The 21,414-nt window shown below is 41.9% G+C and overlaps 1 protein-coding gene across 2 annotated transcripts in view; it reads left to right on the plus strand.

Moving 5' to 3' along the window:
* The first annotated feature begins 1,272 nt into the window (after window positions 1-1,272).
* Window positions 1,273-21,414, plus strand: part of LOC110506293 (tetraspanin-4) — a 110,883-nt gene continuing 90,741 nt past the window's right edge. Inside the window, exon 1 of one of the 2 annotated variants that reach the window (XM_021585758.2) lies at window positions 1,273-1,552. The gene's annotated coding sequence lies outside the window, so the exon portion shown is untranslated. Of the gene's footprint in view, window positions 1,553-3,542; window positions 3,690-21,414 lie in introns of those variants that run through there. The other variant, XM_021585759.2, reaches the window with a different exon arrangement.

A 21,414-nucleotide genomic window follows, 5' to 3' on the forward strand; every position in this document is an offset into this window, starting at 1 on the left:
TTGATTACTCAAAATTCTTTCAACCTGTCTACCTACGCTGTAAACTTTCATTCATGGGCTAGGTTGTAGCAACCTCATGATGGGTACAGGGAAAATGTAGTAGACTAAACCTATCAATGTTACACTGAGCTGTGCAAATGAACGACAGTTATCCAATATGCTGTGATAGAAATAAGGCCATGCTCGTAAAAAAAATAAAATAAATCATCCTCCCTCATTTTAAACGGCACCAACCACCACTGAGGTGCTTTGCATTGTGGACAATGTAATGGGTGGAGTAAAAGGCCAGCAACACTCCGCGTTATTATTGAAACGAAACCATATATAGATTCTACAAACCCTACTGAGTATTCCCCACCCCACTTTTTTACATCGGCACAAAGAATAGTTTTTCATGTACAGTGCTATATTTGTACCATATACTGTCCAGGCACCTCATTTGACCACAGTAAAAGCCCAGCAACACTTCCTATGACCTAGTTTTTTTTGTTCAAACTCATCTGATTTGTATTCTAGGGACTCTAGTGAGTAGACTGGACCTGAGTTTTATAGACACAGAATCTATTGTTTTTCCTGTACAGTGCAATTTGTTTGTGCAATACAACAAATATACAGTAAGACTTTTCATAAACATGACATTTCAAAATCGCATCCTTTAACAACAGCACCAGTAAATAAACGAGAATCATACAACGCAAATAATGATTATTAAAAAAAATATGAATTGCAGATTTTTTTTTACCAGTAGGCTTTTAGTATGCCATGATCACACCTACAGTGTTATTGCACAAAATGCTACACAACATCATCTTGATATGTGCAACAAAAGTTCAACATTCACCTTCTGCTACCATTTCTGTGTTCACATACAGTTTGACACATATGTTCGATAAATCCAACGTATGCACCACAGAGAACGCATTGCAACTGCCTCTGCAAAGCAATGATGCAAGGCAAACGCAGAGTTCCATCAGAAATTAATTTATTTCTGGTGTATCCAAAATATTAAACCCTGTCGGTGTGATCGAGGGGTACGGGTGTGTTCATACAGGAACCAATGTGGTGCACTTAGGTGTGGCGTTAATGCAGGAACCAATGGGATGCTATAGCATACACATAGTGTTTACAGCGTACTTTTATTTTGGAGGCTAAATTTGAAAACCGGAAGTATTAATGGTGATCCAGCTAGTGTTGCTACCATGACGTCAATCAACACTTCCTGGAACGGAGTCTAGAGTAAAACAGAGTAAAACAGGGAAACAGAAATGGTGTTACCGCCACCTTCTGTACTGGAGAAGGAGCGCAATGTAAACTGATTGAAATATAGCCTATCACCATTGCGGAGTTCCAGAAACGTGTTCGCCCAACGGGAATTCAAATGTGTAGGCTACTATTTCTACAGTACTGATATATTTTAAAGCGGTTCTAGTTTTACAACGGGAACCTCACGCACAAGAGAGACAACTAGAGAGAGGGAGAGAGAGAGACTGAAAGTTAGGCTACTCACCGAGTATCCTACAGGGAGGACCATTATTGACGAGAAAAGATAGAGGTAAGCCTACATTTCCCTGGCAATATTGCTATTTTCAGCCAATTCCCAGATTACAGACCTAGCTAACATACTAATTGATGCTAATGTGCTGGGCAAACTATGTTAATTTTATATTTTCTGACACACACACACAGATAATAACTATTTATTATTATGACTGCAACTTTAATACTTTTTGGGAAGTGTTTTGGATACATGGTCATGGCAACAAGCAATTTCTTATCACCATGGCAACATCTTCAAAAACCACACCAATATCCCTTAGGAGAGTTAGCATTATAGTGGTATCTTTCCTTCACATAGGCTACTTAGGGCTACTAATTTACTAAATCAATATTTATCCAATCCCATAGCAACCACGTGATGATTCAAATTTATCTCAGGTTTTGTTTTTTTCAAATCAAAATCAAATCACATGTTATTAGTCACATGTGCTGTATACAACAAGTGTAGACCTTACAGTAAAATGCTTACTTACAAGCCCTTAACCAACAGTGCAGTTTTAAGAAAATATTTAGCAAAAAAAAAAAAAGCACAATAATGAGAGTATAATATACAGTGGGTAGCTGTGGAGTGAGGAACAATAATGGGTGTCAGTGAGAAACTTTCCCCTGGTTCAGGATAAAATACAGAAATAAACTTTCCCTAGAGAAAGTTTACATTTCAACATTTCAGAATTCCAAGTATTCCTGGAGCTGTCACCTCCCTTGTATTGGCTTTCCTTCTTTTGGAAGAGGAACATTGAGCCCCACTGACTGCCCAACTCATACCCACAGATAAAGCCAGACTGATCAGCCCTACAGTACAATTTCATCATAGGATAAGAATACTTTATGTGGTCTTACAGGCTGGTATAGGAACTTTGGATTTTTTTCTATTACAAATGTGTTAACTTCAATTCTCTACAGTGTATTCGGAAAGTATTCAGAACCCTTGACTTTTTCCACATCTTGTTACGTTACAGCCTTATTCTAATATATATATATATATATATATATATATATATATTTAAAAAAAAAAAAAAATGTCCTCATCAATCTACCCACTGTACCCCATAATGACAAAGTGAAAACAGATTTCTAGAAACGTTTTCAAATGTATATAATTTTTTAAAATTTTAAATACCTTATTTACATAAGTATTCAGACCATTTGCTATGAGACTCTAAATTGAGGTCAGGTGCATCCTGTTTCCATTAATCATCCTTGAGATGTTCCTACAACTTGATTGGAGTCCACCTGTGGTAAATTCAATTGATTGGACATGATTTGGAAAGACACACACCTGTCTATATAAGGTCCCACAGTCGACAGTGCATGTCAGAGCAAAAACCAAGCCATGAGGTCGAAGGAATTGTCCATAGAGCTCTGAGACAGGATTTTGTCAATGCACAAATCTGGGGAAGGGTACCAAAACATTTCTGCAGCATTGAAGGTCCCGAAGAACACAGTGGCCTCCATCATTTTTAAATGGAAGAAGTTTGGAACCACCAAGACGCGTTCTAGAGTTGGCCATCTGTCAAACTGAGCAATCGGGGGAGAAGGGCCTTGGTCAGGGAGGTGACCAAGAACTCGATGGTCACTCTGACAGAGCTCCAGAGTTCCTCTGTGGAGATGGGAGAACCTTCCAGTAGAACAACCATCTCTGCAGCACTCCACCAATCAGGCCTTTATGTTGACCAGACTGAAGCCACTCCTCAGTAAAAGGCACATGACAGCCCGCTTGGAATGCCAAGCGTCACGTTTGGAGGAAACCTGGCACCATCCCTACGGTGAAGCGTAGAGGTGGCAGCATCATGCTGTGGGGATGTTTTTCAGCTGCAGGGACTGAGAGACTAGACAGAATTGAGGGAAAGATGAACGGAGCAAAGTACAGAAAGATCCATGATGAAAACCTGCTCCAGAGTGCTCAGGATTTCAGACTGGGGTGAAGGTTCACCTTCCAACAGGACAATGACCCTAAGCACACAGCCAACACACCGCTTCACGGCAGGTCTCTGAGTGGGCAAGCCAGGACTGAAACCCGATTGAACATCTCTGGAGTGACCTGAAATAGCTGTGCAGCGACACTCCCCATCCAACCTGACAGAGCTTGAGACGATCTGCAGAGAAGAATGGGAAATATTCCCCACATACAGGTGTGGCAAGCTTGTATCAATTATACCCTAGAATACGGTAATCATTGCCAACGAAGTACAAAAATGTCTAAAAACAGTTTTTTTTGGTTTGTCATTATAGGGTATTGTGTGTAGATTGATGAGGGGGGAAAAAACAATTTAATCAATTTTAGAATAAGTCGGTAATGTAACAAAATATCAAGGGGTCTGAATACTTTCCGAATGCACTGTGTGTTTTGACCAACCAACTGAGGACCATCAAAGTGACTTGTCATTCAAATCAATGGAACTCTTGTTGTTGATGTTGTATATTGCAGCAAAATGCTTAAGAACGTCGAGCTTGGTAAACGTAGTGAGGGCACAGACACCGCCTCCTCCATATGCACTCCCACGCTTCAACAGGCCAACGCGGGTGAACTGATGAACTCTGACTTCTCAGTTGGCTGTAGCCCACTGTTTACATTGACTTGCACGAGCCGAGAGCAAATGGAACAGGCATACCCCAAAGTTTTGGCCTTTTCTATTTAGCCATGTTTTTTTTCTCCTGTTGTGTTCCCTAACAAGGCCTGAACTGAAAATCAGTTTTTAACAGGAACGATAAAAAAAAGGGGAGGGGGGGGGGGTGGAGAAAGTAGAGGGAGTGTTTACGTTATGCTCCTGCAGCTGGTGTTGTTTTTGTCCTTGAGAGTTTTGTGGGCGACTTGTAGCTCTTGGTGTGCCAACATTCGGGTCGGGATAATTATCACAAACACTGGCTCCACTGAGGGTGAACATGCCAACCCAACTCTGTATAGTAGGAGTGTGTATGTGTGTAAAAGAGAGGGAGAAAGAGGTCATAATAAATAATACATGTTTTGTATCATCAGTTGCACACGAGGTCCAACCGAAACTTGGCTTGTGCTTTTAACCCAACCCCTCTGAATTGGAGATGTGCGGGGGGGCTTTTTGTTGTGGGGGGTTAACTGCCTTGCTCAAGAGTAGAACGACAGATGTTTCACCTCGGGATTTGAACCAGCAACCTTTTGGTTACAGGCCCAAAACTCTAACCACTAGGCTAAAGTGTGTGTGCGTGTGTGCCTGTGTGCGTGCGTGCGTGCGTGTGTGTGTGTGTTCCTGGACAATGCACAGAGAAGTCCTTTTAAGTGGAAGGAAAAATGTGTACATACAGGTGCTAGTACTAGACAGGCACTGTACTGCATACACACACTTCACAAAATGTACCATTGTGCCTCTTGTCAGGTTGGTTGTGAGATCAGATGCCGATGTGATCAAGGCCATGCTGGACCTATTTTGAAGTGTCTTTTGTTTGTTTCCTATTGTGTGGGAGAGTGCTGACGTTAAGTGGAGTGTAAAACCAAATGCCTCAACCACACACTCTTCCTCCCTCTCAGTCTCACCAACACACCCTTTACACAACAATAATCATTTGGGCAACAATGACAGCATCTGTCTCTTGCTCAGTCTCTCTTCTTTCACGCTCTCTCTCTCGTTTTCAATTATATTTATTTTTTATTTCAGTGAGACTACATTGATTTACTCTTTACTGCATTTCAAACGCTGTTGTCCAGAATGTCACGAATTAATGTTTTTTTGCCAAACATTCTGTGGGAAGTTCCCTCAAAAGGAGTACACTTTGCAATAGAAGGCTCATTAATATTTTGATGGTTTACATGGGGCTATTTAGACAGGGTATCAAGAGTTTATCTTGATACCCCGTAATCTGGCATAGTAGTGAGATTGAGTTCTTGTAAAGATGGTGGCTTCATTCAGTCCACAACTCAATACTCCGATGGTAAAACTCTGTCACACATGAATGTGTAATCAGCTAACTGAGGAGCTTTCTTGTAGATCTGATTGGTTTGATCAGGTGGTGTTGTGTATTCCTGGTGCATACTGTGATAATGCTCTTATGCTATATTGTATAGCGCCTTTTTAATGAGCAAAAAAACTCTTTACTGTGTGACATTAAGTATTATAACACTACAAAAAATGCTTAACACGCTGTTGTGAATTTGGGGGATAGAGCCAGGAGCTGGACTTGAACCAGGGACCTCATGCATGTCAACACAATCCACAAGCACTTTGTTGAAGAGCCTGCTCTTGATAGTCAGCAGGCCGCAGAGTGCTAGATTTAGCGACATGGTTGCTGCATTATCTATCTATTTATTGCAAATAAGTCCTTTTTAAAGACTCATTTTCCACTCCCCTTTTCACCTCATCCTCCCCACTGCTCTCCTCCAGTTTGCAAGTATTATAAATACAGCTGAAGTGTCACAGTGCAGCTAATATGACACTTCCTCATTGAACAAATATCCATTCCAGTTCAGGGTGTTTGATGTAATGATATCCTCAATTAGCTCCCAGTGTCTGTCGCACGTCATTCGCATTTAAGCATATTATACTGAACAAAAATATAAAAAACAACATGCAACAATTTCAAAGATTTTACTGAGTTACATTTCAATTGAAATAAATTCATTAGGCCCTAATCTATAGATTTCACATGACTGGGCAGGGGTGCAGCCATGGGTGGGCCTGGGAGGGAATAGGCCCAACCACTTGGTAGCCAGGCCCAGCCAATCAGAATTTGTTTTTTGTAGAAGCACCATTTAGGCGATTACAGCTTTTTTAAAATATTTTTTATTTATTTATTTATTTTCTCCCCAATTTCGTGGTATCCAATTGTTTAGTAGCTACTATCTTGTATCATCGCTACAACTCCAATACGGGCTCGGGAAAAAAAAGTTGAAAGTCATGCGTCCTCCGATACACAACCCAACCTAGCCGCACTGCTTCTTAACACAGTGCGCATCCAACCCGGAAGCCAGCCACACCAATGTGTCGGAGGAAACACCGTGCACCTGGCAACCTTGGTTAGCGTGCACTGCGCCCGGCCCGCCACAGGAGTCGCTGGTGCGCGATGAGTCAAGAATATCCCTACCGGCCAAGCCCTCCCTAACCCGGACGACGCTGGGCCAATTGTGCGTCGCACCAGGGACATCCCGGTCGCGGTCGGTTGCAACAGAGCCTGGATGCGAACCCAGAGTCTCTGCGCCACCCGGGAGGCCAGGCGATTACAGCTTTGAGTCATTATGGGAATGTCTGTATCAGACTTGCACATCTAGATTGGGGGATTTTCTCCCATATTTCCATGCAGATTTTCTTAAGATCTGTTAAATTAAGTGGGGAGCTGCGGTGAACAGCAATCTTCAAGTCTTTCCACAGATTTTCAATGGGTTTCAAGTCTGGGCTTTGGCTGGTCCAATCAAGGATTTCACATTCTTGTTTTGAAGTCATTCCAGCATTGCTTTGGCTGTATACTTGGGGTCATTGTCCTGTTGGAACACAAATCTTTGCCCCAATCTAAGGTCGTTTGCACTCTGAAGCAGGTTATTATCAATAATTTGCCTGTATTTGGCACCATTCATTGTTCCCTCTATCCTTACCAGTCTCACAGTCCCTGCCGCTGAAAAGCATCCCCATAGCATGATGCTGCCACCACCATGCTTCACGGTAGGGACGCTGTTAGACGGGTTTTCTCCAGACAGAGCACTTTGCATTCAGGCCAAAGAGTTACATTTTTGTCTTATCAGACCACAGATTATTTTGCCTTATGCTCTCAGAGGATTTCACTGGCCTTTTTGAAAACTCCAGGTATGCTGTCATGTGCCTTTTTCTCAGGAGTGGCTTCCGTATGGCCACTCTCCCATAAAGCCCAGATTGGTGAAGTGCTGTAGAGACTGTTCTCTGTCTGGCAGATTCTCCATCTCAGCCAAGGAACTCTGTTGTTCTGGCAGAGTGACCATTAGGTTCTTGGTCACCTCCCTGACCAAGGTCCTTCTTGCCTGGTTGGTCAGTTTGGTTGGATGGCCAGCTCTAGTCAGAGTCTGGGTAGAACCATACTTTTTAAATTTCCCAATGATGGAGACCCCTGTGCTCTTGGAAACGTTCAACACTATACATTGTTTTATACCCTTCCCCAGATATATGTCTCATCTCAGAGATCTACGGACAGTTCCTTGAACTTCGTGGTATAGTTTCTGCTCTGACATGCTCTGTCAACTGTGGGACCCTATAGACAGGTGTTTCTTACTAAATCATGTCCAAACAATTGAATTGGCCACAAGTGGACTCCTATCAAGATGTAGTGACATCTCAAGGATGATCAAAGGAAATTGGATGCACCTGAGCTCAATTTGGAGTGCCATAGCGAAGGGGTGTGAATACTTATGTAAATGAGATACAGTATGTGCTGTCTGTCATCTGGTGCTGAATTCCAAATGGCCCAGGCGCACAAGGAAGACACAACGGACAATTCCCAAGGATCAGTCAGCCCTTCCCCCCTCTAAGGGGCCAAAATATATATCTCTCTCTACAGTATCCAGAGGACCGATTTTAATGTGATATAATAATTCTACAGCAGCCATGTCTGGTATCTATCTAAACTTGTCCTCTGAGGATAACCTTTATGCCGTCCTATATGGATGTAGGATCTCTATGGTAACTTGTATCTGTACCCGGTGGAACTCTAAATGACTCTATACAAAGGGATTTTATTGTCTTCTCGGGAATTCTGACTTATTTACGTTGGTCTCATCCCGCCACACAAGCCTTTATATGCTGTGACACCCTGTGGAGATTGTGCCTGGGTGTTCAGGTTACTGTATACTTGGTATTGTTTGATTGGCCTTCAGATGTTATACATCGTTTGACCTTTAGATGTTACCAATGGAATTAAACACCTTTGTTCGGTCTCTTATACTATATCTAGTCCACGGAGGAAGGTTGTATGATCAATTCTAATTACCTAGGCCTCTGGCCTAGTGGGCATCTCTTTGTTCATGCTTTGTCTTGTCAGTTAACCTTAGGATATACAGTGCATTTGATAAGTATTCAGACCCCTTGACTTTTTCCACATGTTGTTACGTTACAGCCTTATTCTAAAATCGATTAATTAAAAAAAAAAACTCATCGATCTACACACTGTAATGACAAAGCGAAAACAGGTTTTTATCCATTTTTTCAAATTTATAAAAAATAAATACCTTATTTACATAAGCATTCAGACCTTTTGCTATTAGACTCAAAATTGAGCTCAGGTGCATCTATTTCTGTTGATCATCCTTAAGATGTTTCTACAACATGATTGGAGTCCACCTGTGGTAAATTCAATTGATTGGACATGATTTAGAAAGGCACACACATATGGTCCCACAATTGACACCTCAGGGAGGTGACCAAGAACCCGATGGTCACTTTGACAGAACTCCAGAGTTCCTCTGTGCAGATGGGAGAACCTTCCAGAAGGACAACCACCTCTGCAGCACTCCACCAATCATGCCTTTATGGTAGAATGGCCAGACGGAAGCCACTCCTCAGTAAACGGCACATGACAGCCATTAATTTTTGCAAAGTTAAAATACTTGCTTTGATATTCGTTTCTCATGACCATTCCTTGATCTTAGCCAGCTAAATGCATAATACTTAATTGCACACGGTTTTTCTAGAATGTTACATTTGGTCAGCTATTCAGTTTAATAGACTTTGTTGACATACACATTACATAGTCTTATCATTTAAAATGTTTTATTAGACCTTTATTTAACTGGGCAAGTCAGTTAAGAACAAATACTTATTGACAATGACGGCCTAGGAATAGTGGGTTAACTGCCTTGTTCAGAGGCAAAACGTCTTTTTTTTTTTTACCTTGTCAGCTCGTAGGTCGCATGTGAGGTATACAGTGCCTTCAGAAAGTATTCACACCCCTAGACTTATTCCACGTTGTTGTTTTACAGCCTCAATACAAAATTAATCAAATAGCTTTTTTTCCTCATCTATCTATACACAGAATCCCATTAATGACAATGTGAAAACATGTTTTTAGACATTATTTGCAAATGTATTGAAAGTGAAATACAGCATATGCCAATTACCAGACACTTTTATCCAAAGTGACTTATAGACTTAATGTCTACATTTTCATATGGGTGGCCTCAGTGGGAATCAAACCGACGATCACAACTCAGCCAGTGCCGCGCTTTTCCGTCTGAGCCACACCGGACTCTATGTAGGGTACATGCAGATCACCCATGGCGGGTGAATGCGTGTTTCATCTTGCGAAGAGTTGCTCGATGGTGATTTGCTGTCTTCATTGAGGCAAATAGAGATCCATGGTTGGAACAAGGAAGTACACTAAACGCAACAAATCAAATCAACCAAATGGAAACTTCTGTAAATGTGTTTGCGTCTATTAGTTTCACCCCTAACAAGGTCCTCCATTATATCATTAGCATGCATGGTCCCCCACACCACAGTCCACAGTGACTCGCTCCCTCATTGAGAAGTTCACAAGGTGCTGTTTTACTTGCTCAGCTCGGGGTTTAGTTGCCATGGCAACAAATCTGTTGGAAATCGGGAAGAGTGTGTTGATGCTGAAGCTGAAAGCTGGAGCTTTCTTTCGAAAATACGTTCTGGGTAAAGTTTGCGACACGGTTCACACAGCCATAGATTTTCCTAGATCAAGTATTCCCTCTGTTTTTGAAAAAATAGTGAGCCTGATCAGAGTCCCAGGGCAAAGTCTCTCTCTCCTACTCGGACTCTCTCTCTATCTACCTCTTACTCTCAGTACCTCTCCTGCTCTCTGTCTACCTCTTACTCTCAGTACCTCTCCTGCTCTCTCTGTCTACCTCTTACTCTCAGTACCTCTCCTGCTCTCTCTCTCTCTCTCCTTCTCAGTACCTCTCTCTCTCCTTCTCAGTACCTCTCTCTCCCTCTCTCTCTCTCTCTCCTCAGTACCTCTCTCTCCCTCTCTCTCTCTCTCTCTCCTTCTCAGTACCGCTCTCCCTCTCTCTCTCCTTCGCAGTACCTCTCTCTCCTTCGCAGTACCTCTCTCTCCTTCGCAGTGTCTGTCTGTCTGTCTGTCTGTCTGTCTGTCTGTCTTCGTTCGTTCTCAATTGTTTTCTGAACATTTAATAGATTAGCCTGATTCGATATTGTTAATCTGCAGTAGTTGACTGACTCTCATTGTTTTTTGTGCAGTTGAATTATTCTTCCTGGTGTCTTTGGAGAGAGTGAAGATGCAATTAGGGATAATGACATGCCGGCTGTCAAGCGTTCCTATGCTTGGAGAAGGAGGCAGGGGACGTTATTTATGAAACAGACACGTATATTTTGTGCTCACTCTGGCATTGTTTACTTCCTGGGTGACAGTGGTGTTATGGCTACTTTGATTTAAAAGCTGAATGAGGCCACAAAGGACTTACTGCATCAGCAGGTTTGACACTGTCGGGATATAGTGTAACGTTTCTGTGAGCGTGCAGGGTTTAAATTGACCACCAGTGGGAAAGATAGTCAAACAGAAGTGTGTCTCACCTCATCTAAACATTGTCAAGAAACATCATGGTAGTGTGTGTGAATGAACTAGTCTGAGGGATTGTGTGTTTGGTAGTTATTTAGTGTTTGGCCCTTTTTATCATTACATCAACTACTGGAGTTGGTTCCCTCGTCCCACAATTACCCTCTGTCGATCTCATTCCCCAAAACATAAATAGGTGTTCTACTCTACACTCCCCCTCTTTTCTCACCTCCTTTCATTTCCATATGTGCTCCAGTTTTCTTTCCTGCTATTTCTTTTCACCAGTCACCAGAACATTAGCATAAGTCAGATAGATATGCAGAAAAACGGGGGAAAAAAATAGACCGACCTGAGACAAATAAGCCAATTGGGATGTATTACGTATTATGACTATCAACATTCTGTTGTAGCAAATTGTCTGCCGATTAAATAAGTTGTCCATCCTCCCCACTTCTCCCAGCCACCACTGTTGTGTAGGCCTACTGTTTGACATCTTTGGTTTGGAGTCATGTTGGACAGCTATGTCCTGGGAAATGTTCTTGTTACTTACAACCTCATGCTTATCACATTAGCCTACGTTAGCTCAACTGTGGTTTTAAGTAACAAGAACATTTCCCAGGACATAGACATATCTGATATGGGCAGAAAGCTTAAATTCTTGTTAATCTAACTGCACTGTCCAATTTACAGTATCTATTGCAGTGAAATAATACCATGCTATTGTTTGAGGAGAGTGCACAGTTATGAACTTGAAAATGTATTAATAAACCAATTAGGCACATTTGGGCAGTCTTGATACAACATTTTGAACATAAATGCAATGGTTCATTGGATCAGTCTTAAACTGTGCACATACACTGCTGCCATCTAGTTGCCAAAATCTAAATTGCGCCTAACCTGAAATGACATTTTGGCCTTTCTCTTGCATTTCAAGGATGATAGACAAAAAAACAACAAAAAAACATGTTTTTTTTCCTTTGTAAACTCAGCAAAAAAAGAAATGTCCTCTCCCTGTCAACTGCATTTCTTTTCAGCAAACTTAATATGTGTAAATATTTGTATGAACATAACAAGATTCAACAACTGAGACATAAACTGAACAAGTTCCAAAGGCATGTGACTAACAGAAATTGAATAATGTGTCCCTGAACAAAGGGGGGTCAAAATCAAAAGTAACAGTCAGTATCTGGTGTGGCCACCAGCTGCATTATGTCCTGCAGTGCATCTCCTCCTCATGGACTGTACCAGATTTTCCAGTTCTTGCTGTGAGATGTTACCCCACTCTTCCACCAAGGCACCTGCAAGTTCCCGGACATTTCTGGGGGGGAATGGCCCTAGCCCTCACCCTCCAGTCCAACAGGTCCCAGACGTTCTCAATGGGATTGAGATCCGGGCTCTTCGCTGGCCATGGCAGAAGAATGACATTCCTGTCTTGCAGGAAATCACACACAGAACGAGCAGTATGGCTGGTGGCATTGTCATGCTGGAGGGTCATGTCAGGATGAGCCTGCAGGAAGGGTACCACATGAGGGAGGAGGATGTCTTCCCTGTTACGCACAGCATTGAGATTGTCTGCAATGACAACAAGCTCAGTCCTATGATGCTGTGACACAATGCCTCAGACCATGACGGACCCTCCACCTCCATATCGATCCCGCTCCAGAGTACAGGCCTCGGTGTAACGCTCATTCCTTCGACGATAAACGCGAATCTGACCATTACCCCTGGTGAGACAAATCCGCGACTCGTCAGCGAAGAGCACTTTTTGCCAGCCCTGTCTCGTCCAGTGATGGTGGGTTTCTGCCCATAGGCGACGTTGCCGGTGATGTCTGGTGAGGACCTGCCTTACAACAGGCCTACAAGCCCTCAGTCCAGCCTTTCTCAGCCTATTGCGGACAGTCTGAGCACTGATGAAGGGATTGTGCGTTCCTGGTGTAATTCGGGCAGTTGTTGTTGCCATCCTGTATCTGTCCCGCAGGTGTGATGTTCGGATGTACCGATCCTGTGCAGGTGTTGTTACACGTGGCCTGCCACTGCGAGGACGATCAGTTGTCCATCTTGTCTCCCTGTAGCGCTGTCTTACACGGAACCCAAACCGACTGCGCATGTGCGCCATCGTGCATAAATGGATTTTGTCCCCCCACACCAAACGCGTTCACGTCACGCAGGTTAAAATATCAAAACAAACTCTGAACCAATTACATTCATTTGGGAACAGGTCGAAAAGCATTTAACATTTTTTGGCAAATTAGCTAGCTAGCTTGCACTTGCTAGCTAATTTGTCCTATTTAGCTAGCTTGCTGTTGCTAGCTAATTTGTCCTGAGATATACACATTGAGTTGTTATTTTACCTGAAATGCACACTTTGACAATTAATCCACACATAAAACAGTTAACTGAATCATTTCTAGGCATCTCTCCTCCTTCCAGGCTTTTTCTTCTCTGGACTTTATATTGCGATTGGCAACTTTCATAAATTAGGTGCATCACCGCCACAGACCTCGTTCGTCTTTCAGTCACCCACGTGGGTATAACCAATGAGGAAATGGCACGTGGGTACCGGCTCCTATAAACCAATGAGGAGATGAGAGAGGCAGGACTTGCAGCATGATTTGCGTCACAAACAGAACTGACTTCCATTTGAACCTTTGGCAACGCAGACGCTCGTTGGCGCGCGCGAGCCGTGTGGGGGCAATAATTGAATAATATATATTTCTACATTTATTTTTCACCGCTCGCGTCGCTGTAGTCAGGGTATTAGGTGTCTCACAGTATGGACATTGCACTTTATTGCCCTGGCCACATCTGCCTCCTTGCAGCATGCCTAAGGCATGTTCAAGCAGATGAGCAGGGACCCTGGGAATCTTTCTTTTGGTGTTTTTCAGAATCAGTAGAAAGGACACTAAAGAGGCCTACGTTTTCATAACTGTGACCTTAATTGCCTACCGTCTGTAAGCTGTTAGTGTCTTAACGACCTTTCCTCAGGTGCATGTTCATTCATAGTTTGTGGTTAATTGAACAAGCATGGGAAACAGTGTTAAAACCCTTTACAATGAAGATCTGTGAAGTTATTTGGATTTTTTACGAATTATCTTTGAAAGACAGGGTCCTGAAAAGGGGACGTTTATTTTTTTGCTGAGTTGATCTTTTACCAGATCTAATGTGTTATATTCTCCTACATTAATGTCACATTTCCACAAACTTCAAAGTGTTTCCTTTCAAATGGTATCAAGAATATGCATATCCTTGCTTCAGGTTCTGAGCAATAGGGTTTTTTAACGCAACTCAGGCTGTGAAGATATGAGTTATCTCACAAGCTATAGACCTGCCGTGCAAAGAGGGAAGATCAATGTTGGACTCACCACTTTTTTTTGTATTATTTCAAACTGAATCGTACTCTTTTATATCACATAAAAATGTATACCATTTAGCAGATGCTTTTATCCAAAGCGACGTACGTGCATCATTTTTTTTTTACGGGTAAAGACAACATGACTGAAATGGTACTATATGTTTATTGGAAAAGATGTGTGGAGGAGTGGCCCACAATCTGTTGGAGTGCTTATCTCTCTATATTACTGTTCTTTCTATTTGATTGTTTTCCTATTGTTTATTATTATTATTATTAGTATTATTACGGTTCTGTGTGAGTCTACTAATTAGCATCCTCTTTCTCCATGCAAACAGTCCTCCACTAACTCCACCAACAGTAATTATGATTTTGATAATTATGTTCTCACAGGCTTTTGTCCCTGAAAGAATTCGTAAGAATATACCGCCACTGTTAACTAGTCTCAATTTCTTTGCTACTTAACAACTTCAGTGTTTCAATTAACATTTTAGGACATTAACTAAACATCCAACCCACTTGGCACAGACGTCAGTTCAACGTCTAGTTTTGATTTACATTTGGTTCGACGGGAAATTCAATGGGAAATTAACAAAAAAAATCACCATGTCATTGGATTTAGGTTAAAAGTTACATATTTTGTTTGTTTTTTAAATCCCTTATGTTGATTACTTTTTTTCAAAGATTGAACATCATCACATTAACTTTTCTTTTTTTGGGGGGGGGGACACACACTTTAATTCAACCTGTTTTTTTGCCCAGTGGGAAGTGTATTTGATTGTCTTCTGTGAGTAACTTTTTTCGGACTCCTTTGAGTTAGTCTATTTTGCTATATATTTTTTTGAAGCGAGCTAAATTGCAAACACTCGCTAACTGAAGTGAACATAATTAGGGCTGGATTCTATCAGACCAGTACTGCGAAACAAACATGGTGTGTTTCGACCAGTCACTCTGTTAGGAAATGTGGGGGAGCATATGCAGAGGACTATAATATAATTCATTCATTTCAAACATGAATTACTTACCAGCCGGTGTTTCAACTAGTAAACACGATCGTCCGGGTTACGGCACCGGAACTCTGTTATGTTCCCACAGCGGGGGTGTGAACTGCAGCAATAGAATGTCTAATTATATTTCTACGATTATTAATTCTATATGGTGAGAACCTCTGAGGAACTCTGCATTTCCCACTAACAGTTTTAACTCAATGTCTCTAAGATTGCACTGATTATGATTAGGCCAGCTTTACCACAGTTGAGCTACCCCTGCAGTGAGAGTTTGATTGAATTCTACACTCTTAGAAAAAGAAAGGAACTATCGACAACCTGAAGGGTGCTTTGGTTGTCCCAATAGAACCCTTTGAAGAACCCTTTTTGGCTCCAGGTAGAACCCTTTTCACAGAGGAACCAAGAGAAGCAAAAAGGGTTCTCCTATATTCTGAGAGTGTAGCCCTATGCCATTGGCCATGTTGTTTGGCCTTAGCTCACCAGCAACACTGTCTGCACCAGGAAAGGCCTGCTAAGCTGGTAGCTACCGTAATCAAACAACAGCATATTGGTTCTCATTCTTTATACTGCCAGGTTAAGTGGATGATTATATACCCTTGGGAACCGGGAATCCATTACACGTGAATGCAAGACAGATATGAGGCAGTAATGTGTTTGTATCTGCTGAACTATCTAGTGCAATCTAACGTGGAGAGGGTAATGAGGAATGATCCTTGGGAAGGAAATGGCTTTGGTTATAATCAAAGACGAAGTAACGCACAGTACACACACACACACACCTGACCTGACATGTGCCCCCAATACTCTCTGTCTTAATCTGCATTTACCACTCTCTTTTACCATTGTCACTTTCCCACTTTCCTTGCTTTCCCTCTTAATCAAGTTCTCTGGTTGTCGCCAACACCTGTCAGAGAAAGCTAGTGACGAGATTACTCATACTGCGATTTCAGTCCCTTCACCGTTATGCACCTGCTATACTGTGTTAACGCCATGATGTAAGTGAGCCCAGTGGCTTGTGTAGGTGTGTGTGGGGCTGTATGCATGCTTAGATGTGTGCCAGGTGCGTTCTGAATGGGCTTTCTGCATTTGTGTAAGATCCCTTTCATACCAAGATGTTTTTTTCTGCCAACTTTACCATACCGCCAACTTTTCCTTATATCTGAAGGGTATTGCCGGTATCAAAGCTGAAACTTTTATTTCGACCTAACAACCTAGTAATCATTTCAGTAAACTTCTGCTTAAGGCGTCCGAATACTTCCCATCTGAAATACACACACACACACACACAGTGGGGCAAAAAAAGTATTTAGTCAGCCACTAATTGTGCAAGTTCTCCCACTTAAAAAGATGAGAGGCCTGTAATTTTCATCATAGGTACACTTCAACCATGACAGACAAAATGAGGGGAAAAAAAATCCAGAAAATCACATTGTAGGATTTTTTATGAATTTATTTGCAAATTATGGTGGAAAATAAGTATTTGGTCAATAACAAAAGTTTATCTCAATACTTTGTCATTGCCAACAAAGGGTATAATAACAGAGGTCAAACGTTTTCTGTAATTCTTCACAAGGTTTTTACACACTGTTGCTGGTATTTTGGCCCATTCCTCCATGCAGATCTCCTCTAGAGCAGTGATGTTTTGGGGCTGTTGCTGGGCAACACGGACTTTCACCTCCCTCCAAAGATTTTCTATGGGGTTGAGATCTGGAGACTGGCTAGGCCACTCCAGGACCTTGAAATGTTTCTTACGAAGCTACTGCTTCGTTGCCCGGTCGGTGTGTTTGGGATCATTGTCATGCTGAAAGACCCAGCCATAGTTTCATCTTCAATGCCCTTGCTGATGGAATGAGGTTTTCACTCAAAATCTCATGATACATGGCCCCATTCATTCTTTCCTTTACACGGATTAGTCGTCCTGGTCCCTTTGCAGAAAAACAGCCCCAAAGCATGATGTTTCCACCCCCATACTTCACAGTTGGTATGGTGTTCTTTGGATGCAACTCAGCATTCTTTGTCCTCCAAACACAACAAGTTGAGTTTTTATCAAAAAGTTATATTTTGATTTCATCTGACCATATGACATTCTCCCAATCTTCTTCTGGATCATCCAAATGCTCTCTAGCAAACTTCAGACGGGCCTGGACATGTACTGGCTTAAGCAGGGGACACGTCTGGCACTGCAGGATTTGAGTCCCTGGCGGCGTAGTGTGTTACTGATGGTAGGCTTTGTTACTTTGGTCCCAGCTCTCTGCAGGTCATTCACTAGGTCCCCCCCCATGTGGTTCTGGGATTTTTGCTCACCGTTCTTGTGATCATTTTGACCCCACGGGGTGAGATCTTGCGTGGAGCCCCAGATCGAGGGAGATTATCAGTGGTCTTGTATGTCTTCCATTTCCTAATAATTGCTCCCACAGTTGATTTCTTCAAACCAAGCTGCTTACCTATTGCAGATTCAGTCTTCCCAGCCTGGTGCAGGTCTACAATTTAGTTTCTGGTGTCCTTTGACAGCTCTTTGGTCTTGGCCATAGTGGAGTTTGGAGTGTGACTGTTTGAGGTTGTGGACAGGTGTCTTTTATACTGATAACAAGTTCAAACAGGTGCCATTAATACAGGTAACGAGTGGAGGACAGAGGAGCCTCTTAAAGAAGAAGTTACAGGTTTGTGAGAGCCAGAAATCTTGCTTGTTTGTAGGTGACCAAATACTTATTTTCCACCAAAATTTGCAAATAAATTCATAAAAAATCATACAATGTCATTTTCTGGATTTTATTTATTCTCATTTTGTCTGTCATAGTTGAAGTGTACCTATGATGAAAATTACAGGCCTCTCTCATCTTTTTAAGTGGGAGAACTTGCACAATTGGTGGCTGACTAAATACTTTTTTGCCCCACTGTATATGTATATTGACTGTGATCGAGGCAGGTGTGCCTTGTCTGTTTTAATGAATAAAATAATTACAACTATTGATTTCATTCATTTGAATGTAACATAATTCAATTCAAAATATACCATGCGATTGTTTTAAAAAATACATTTTTATAATGTTTCTTAGCACCCACCTTAACAAGTGAATAATGGATTTACTTTTGATAATGTATATTCAATGGATTTATTCAAATAAACGCCCACCCACATCTGCGCACCACTACTACCACTTGTCACAGGCATGCCCACGGGAGGCATAAAGGCATATGCCGGGGAGAATGCGGTAAAAATGGGCCTGTTTGTAAGGGGGTCATATAAACATTGGCCAATTTTTTTTTATAGGCAAAATAACATAAATCCTATGTAAAAGCAGTATAAGTGTGCGTGTGTGTGTGTGCGTGCGTGTGTGTGTGTGGGGGAGGGATCTATGAGCGTGTGTATGTGTGATAGATGGATGATGTGCTACAATCCTTACACCCTGTCCTCAAAGGGGATTTTCTCCCCTAATCTCATCTAATTCCTCTTGAGATAATGGCTGCAGGATTAGACTTGCGATGAGTCAACACCTCCCCTAACCCCAGTTTTGTGTCCCTGTGTCAGTCTCACATACATCCTCTACTGTCACGCTCTGAACTTAGTTATTTTGTTGTCTTTGTTTTAGTATGGTTAGGGTGGGTTTCCTATGTTCTTTTTGCTATGATTTGGGATTTCTGTGTTTGGCCTGGTATGGTTCTCAATCAGAGGCAGCTGTCTATCGTTGTCCCTGATTGAGAACCATACTTAGGTAGCCTGGTTTCACTTTTGAGTTGTGGGTGATTATTTTCCGTGTCAGTGTTTGTTCCACACGGAACTGTTTCGGTTTTGTTATTTCACGTTGTCCTTCATTGTTTTGTTCAGTGTTCATTATTCTTATTAAACAATATGGACACTTACCAGGCTGCTTATTGGTCCTCCGATCCTTCCTACTACTCCTCTTCGTCAGAATCGTTACATCTACCCCTTCTCAACACCCATTCATTACAAACTCACTCATTCCCAGTAATGTTCGTAATCTGCATGTGCGGATGCACAAAGAAAGCATTCCTCGACTCTGCATAGAAATTGAGCGGGGAAGATTATTCTCCTATAACAGGGAAATAAATCTGATGTCGGTGAATATGGATTAGGCTCATAACATCACTGAGAGATCTGACAGATATGCATACATCCTGATTGTGGCGGATGAAGAGGTTTTCACAGGGGCTGTTAGAAGGTGTGACGAGATCAGCATCAGGCTGGCACCTTTTGACACTGTCCCCGGGCTGGGAAGTGTGATGGATGGATGGATGGCAGGTGCCCTCTCACATATCACTATAGTTTATTTAGGGCCGAGACCGATGTTCTGTTTTGATGTTTGTTTCACTATTAGCTGTAATTAAGATGAGATAATAGACAATGTGCTCACTTACAAATTATTCTTAAAAACAAAGTTGGGTGCTGGATCCACATTTGTTAAATCCATTTAGTGCCGTGCATGGTTTCCTGCAGTGTGGGTTTGATTGAATACCACCCGGTGTTGATATACAGTTGAAGTCGGAAGTTCACATACACTTAGGTTGGAGTCATTAACTCGTTTTTCAACAACTCCACAAATTTCTCGGTAATTTTCCCAACAATTGTTCGCAGACAGATTATTTCACTTCTAATTCACTGTATGACAATTCCAGTGGGTCAGAAGTTTACATACACTAAGTTGACTGTGCATTTAAACAGCTTGGAAAATTCCAGAAAATTATGTCATGGTTTTAGAAGCTTCTGAAAGGCTAATTGACAATATTTGAGTCAATTGGAGGTGTACCTGTGGATGTATTTCAAGGCCTACCTTCAAACTCAGTGCCTCTTTGCTTGACATCATGGGAAAATCAAAATAAATCAGGCAAGACCTCAGAAAAAAATTGTAGACCTCCACAAGTCTGGTTCATCCTTGGGAGCAATTTCCAAACGCCTGAAGGTACCACGTTCATCTGTACAAACAATAGTACGCAAGTATAAACACCAAGGGACCACGCAGCCGTCATACCGCTCAGGAAGGAGACACATTCTGTCTCTTTGGTGTGAAAAGTACAAATCAATCCCAGAACAACAGCAAAGGACCTTGTGAAGATGCTGGAGGAAACAGGTACAAAAGTATCTATATCCACAGTAAAACGAGTCCTATAATCGACATAACCTGAAAGGCCGCTCAGCAAGGAAGAAGCCACTGCTCCAAAACCACCATAAAAAAGCCAGACTATGGTTTGCAACCTCACATGGAGACTAAGATCGTACTTTGTGGAGAAATGTCATCTGGTCTGATGAAACGAAGATATAACTGTTTGGCCATAATGACCATCATTATGTTTGGAGGAAAAAGGGGGAGGCTTGCAAGCCGAAGAATACCATCCCAACCTTGAAGCACGGGGGTGGCAGCATCATGTTGTGGGGGTGCTTTGCTGCAGGAGGGACTGGTGCACTTCACAAAATAGATGGCGTCATGAGGCAGGAAGATGATGTGGATATATTGAAGCAACATCTCAAGACATCATTCAGGAAGTTAAAGCTTGGTCGCAAATGGGTCTTCCAAATGGATAATGACCCCAAGCATATTTCCGAAGTTGTGACAAAATGGCTTAAGGACAACAAAGTCAAGGTATTGGAGTGGCCATCACAATGACCTGATCTCAATCCTATAGAACATTTGTGGGCAGAACTGAAAAAGTGTGTGTGAGCAAGGAGGCCTACAAACCTGACTCCGTTACACCAGCTCTGTCAGGAGGAATGGGCCAAAATTCACCCAACTTATTGTGGGAAGCTTGTGGAAGGCTACCCGCAACGTTTGACCCAAGTTAAACAATTTAAAGGCAATGCTACCAAATACTAATTGAGTGTATGTAAACTTCTGACCAACTGGGAATGTAATGAAAGAAATAAAAGCTGAAATAAATCACTCTCTACTATTATTCTGACATTTCACATTCTTAAAATAAAGTGGTGATCCTAACTGACCTAAGACAGGGAATTTGTACTAGGATTAAATGTGAAAAACTGAGTTTAAATGTATTTGGCGAAGGTGTATGTAAACTTGCGAC

This window comes from Oncorhynchus mykiss, chromosome 26, assembly GCF_013265735.2.
Source record: "Oncorhynchus mykiss isolate Arlee chromosome 26, USDA_OmykA_1.1, whole genome shotgun sequence".
Lineage (NCBI taxonomy): Eukaryota > Metazoa > Chordata > Actinopteri > Salmoniformes > Salmonidae > Oncorhynchus > Oncorhynchus mykiss.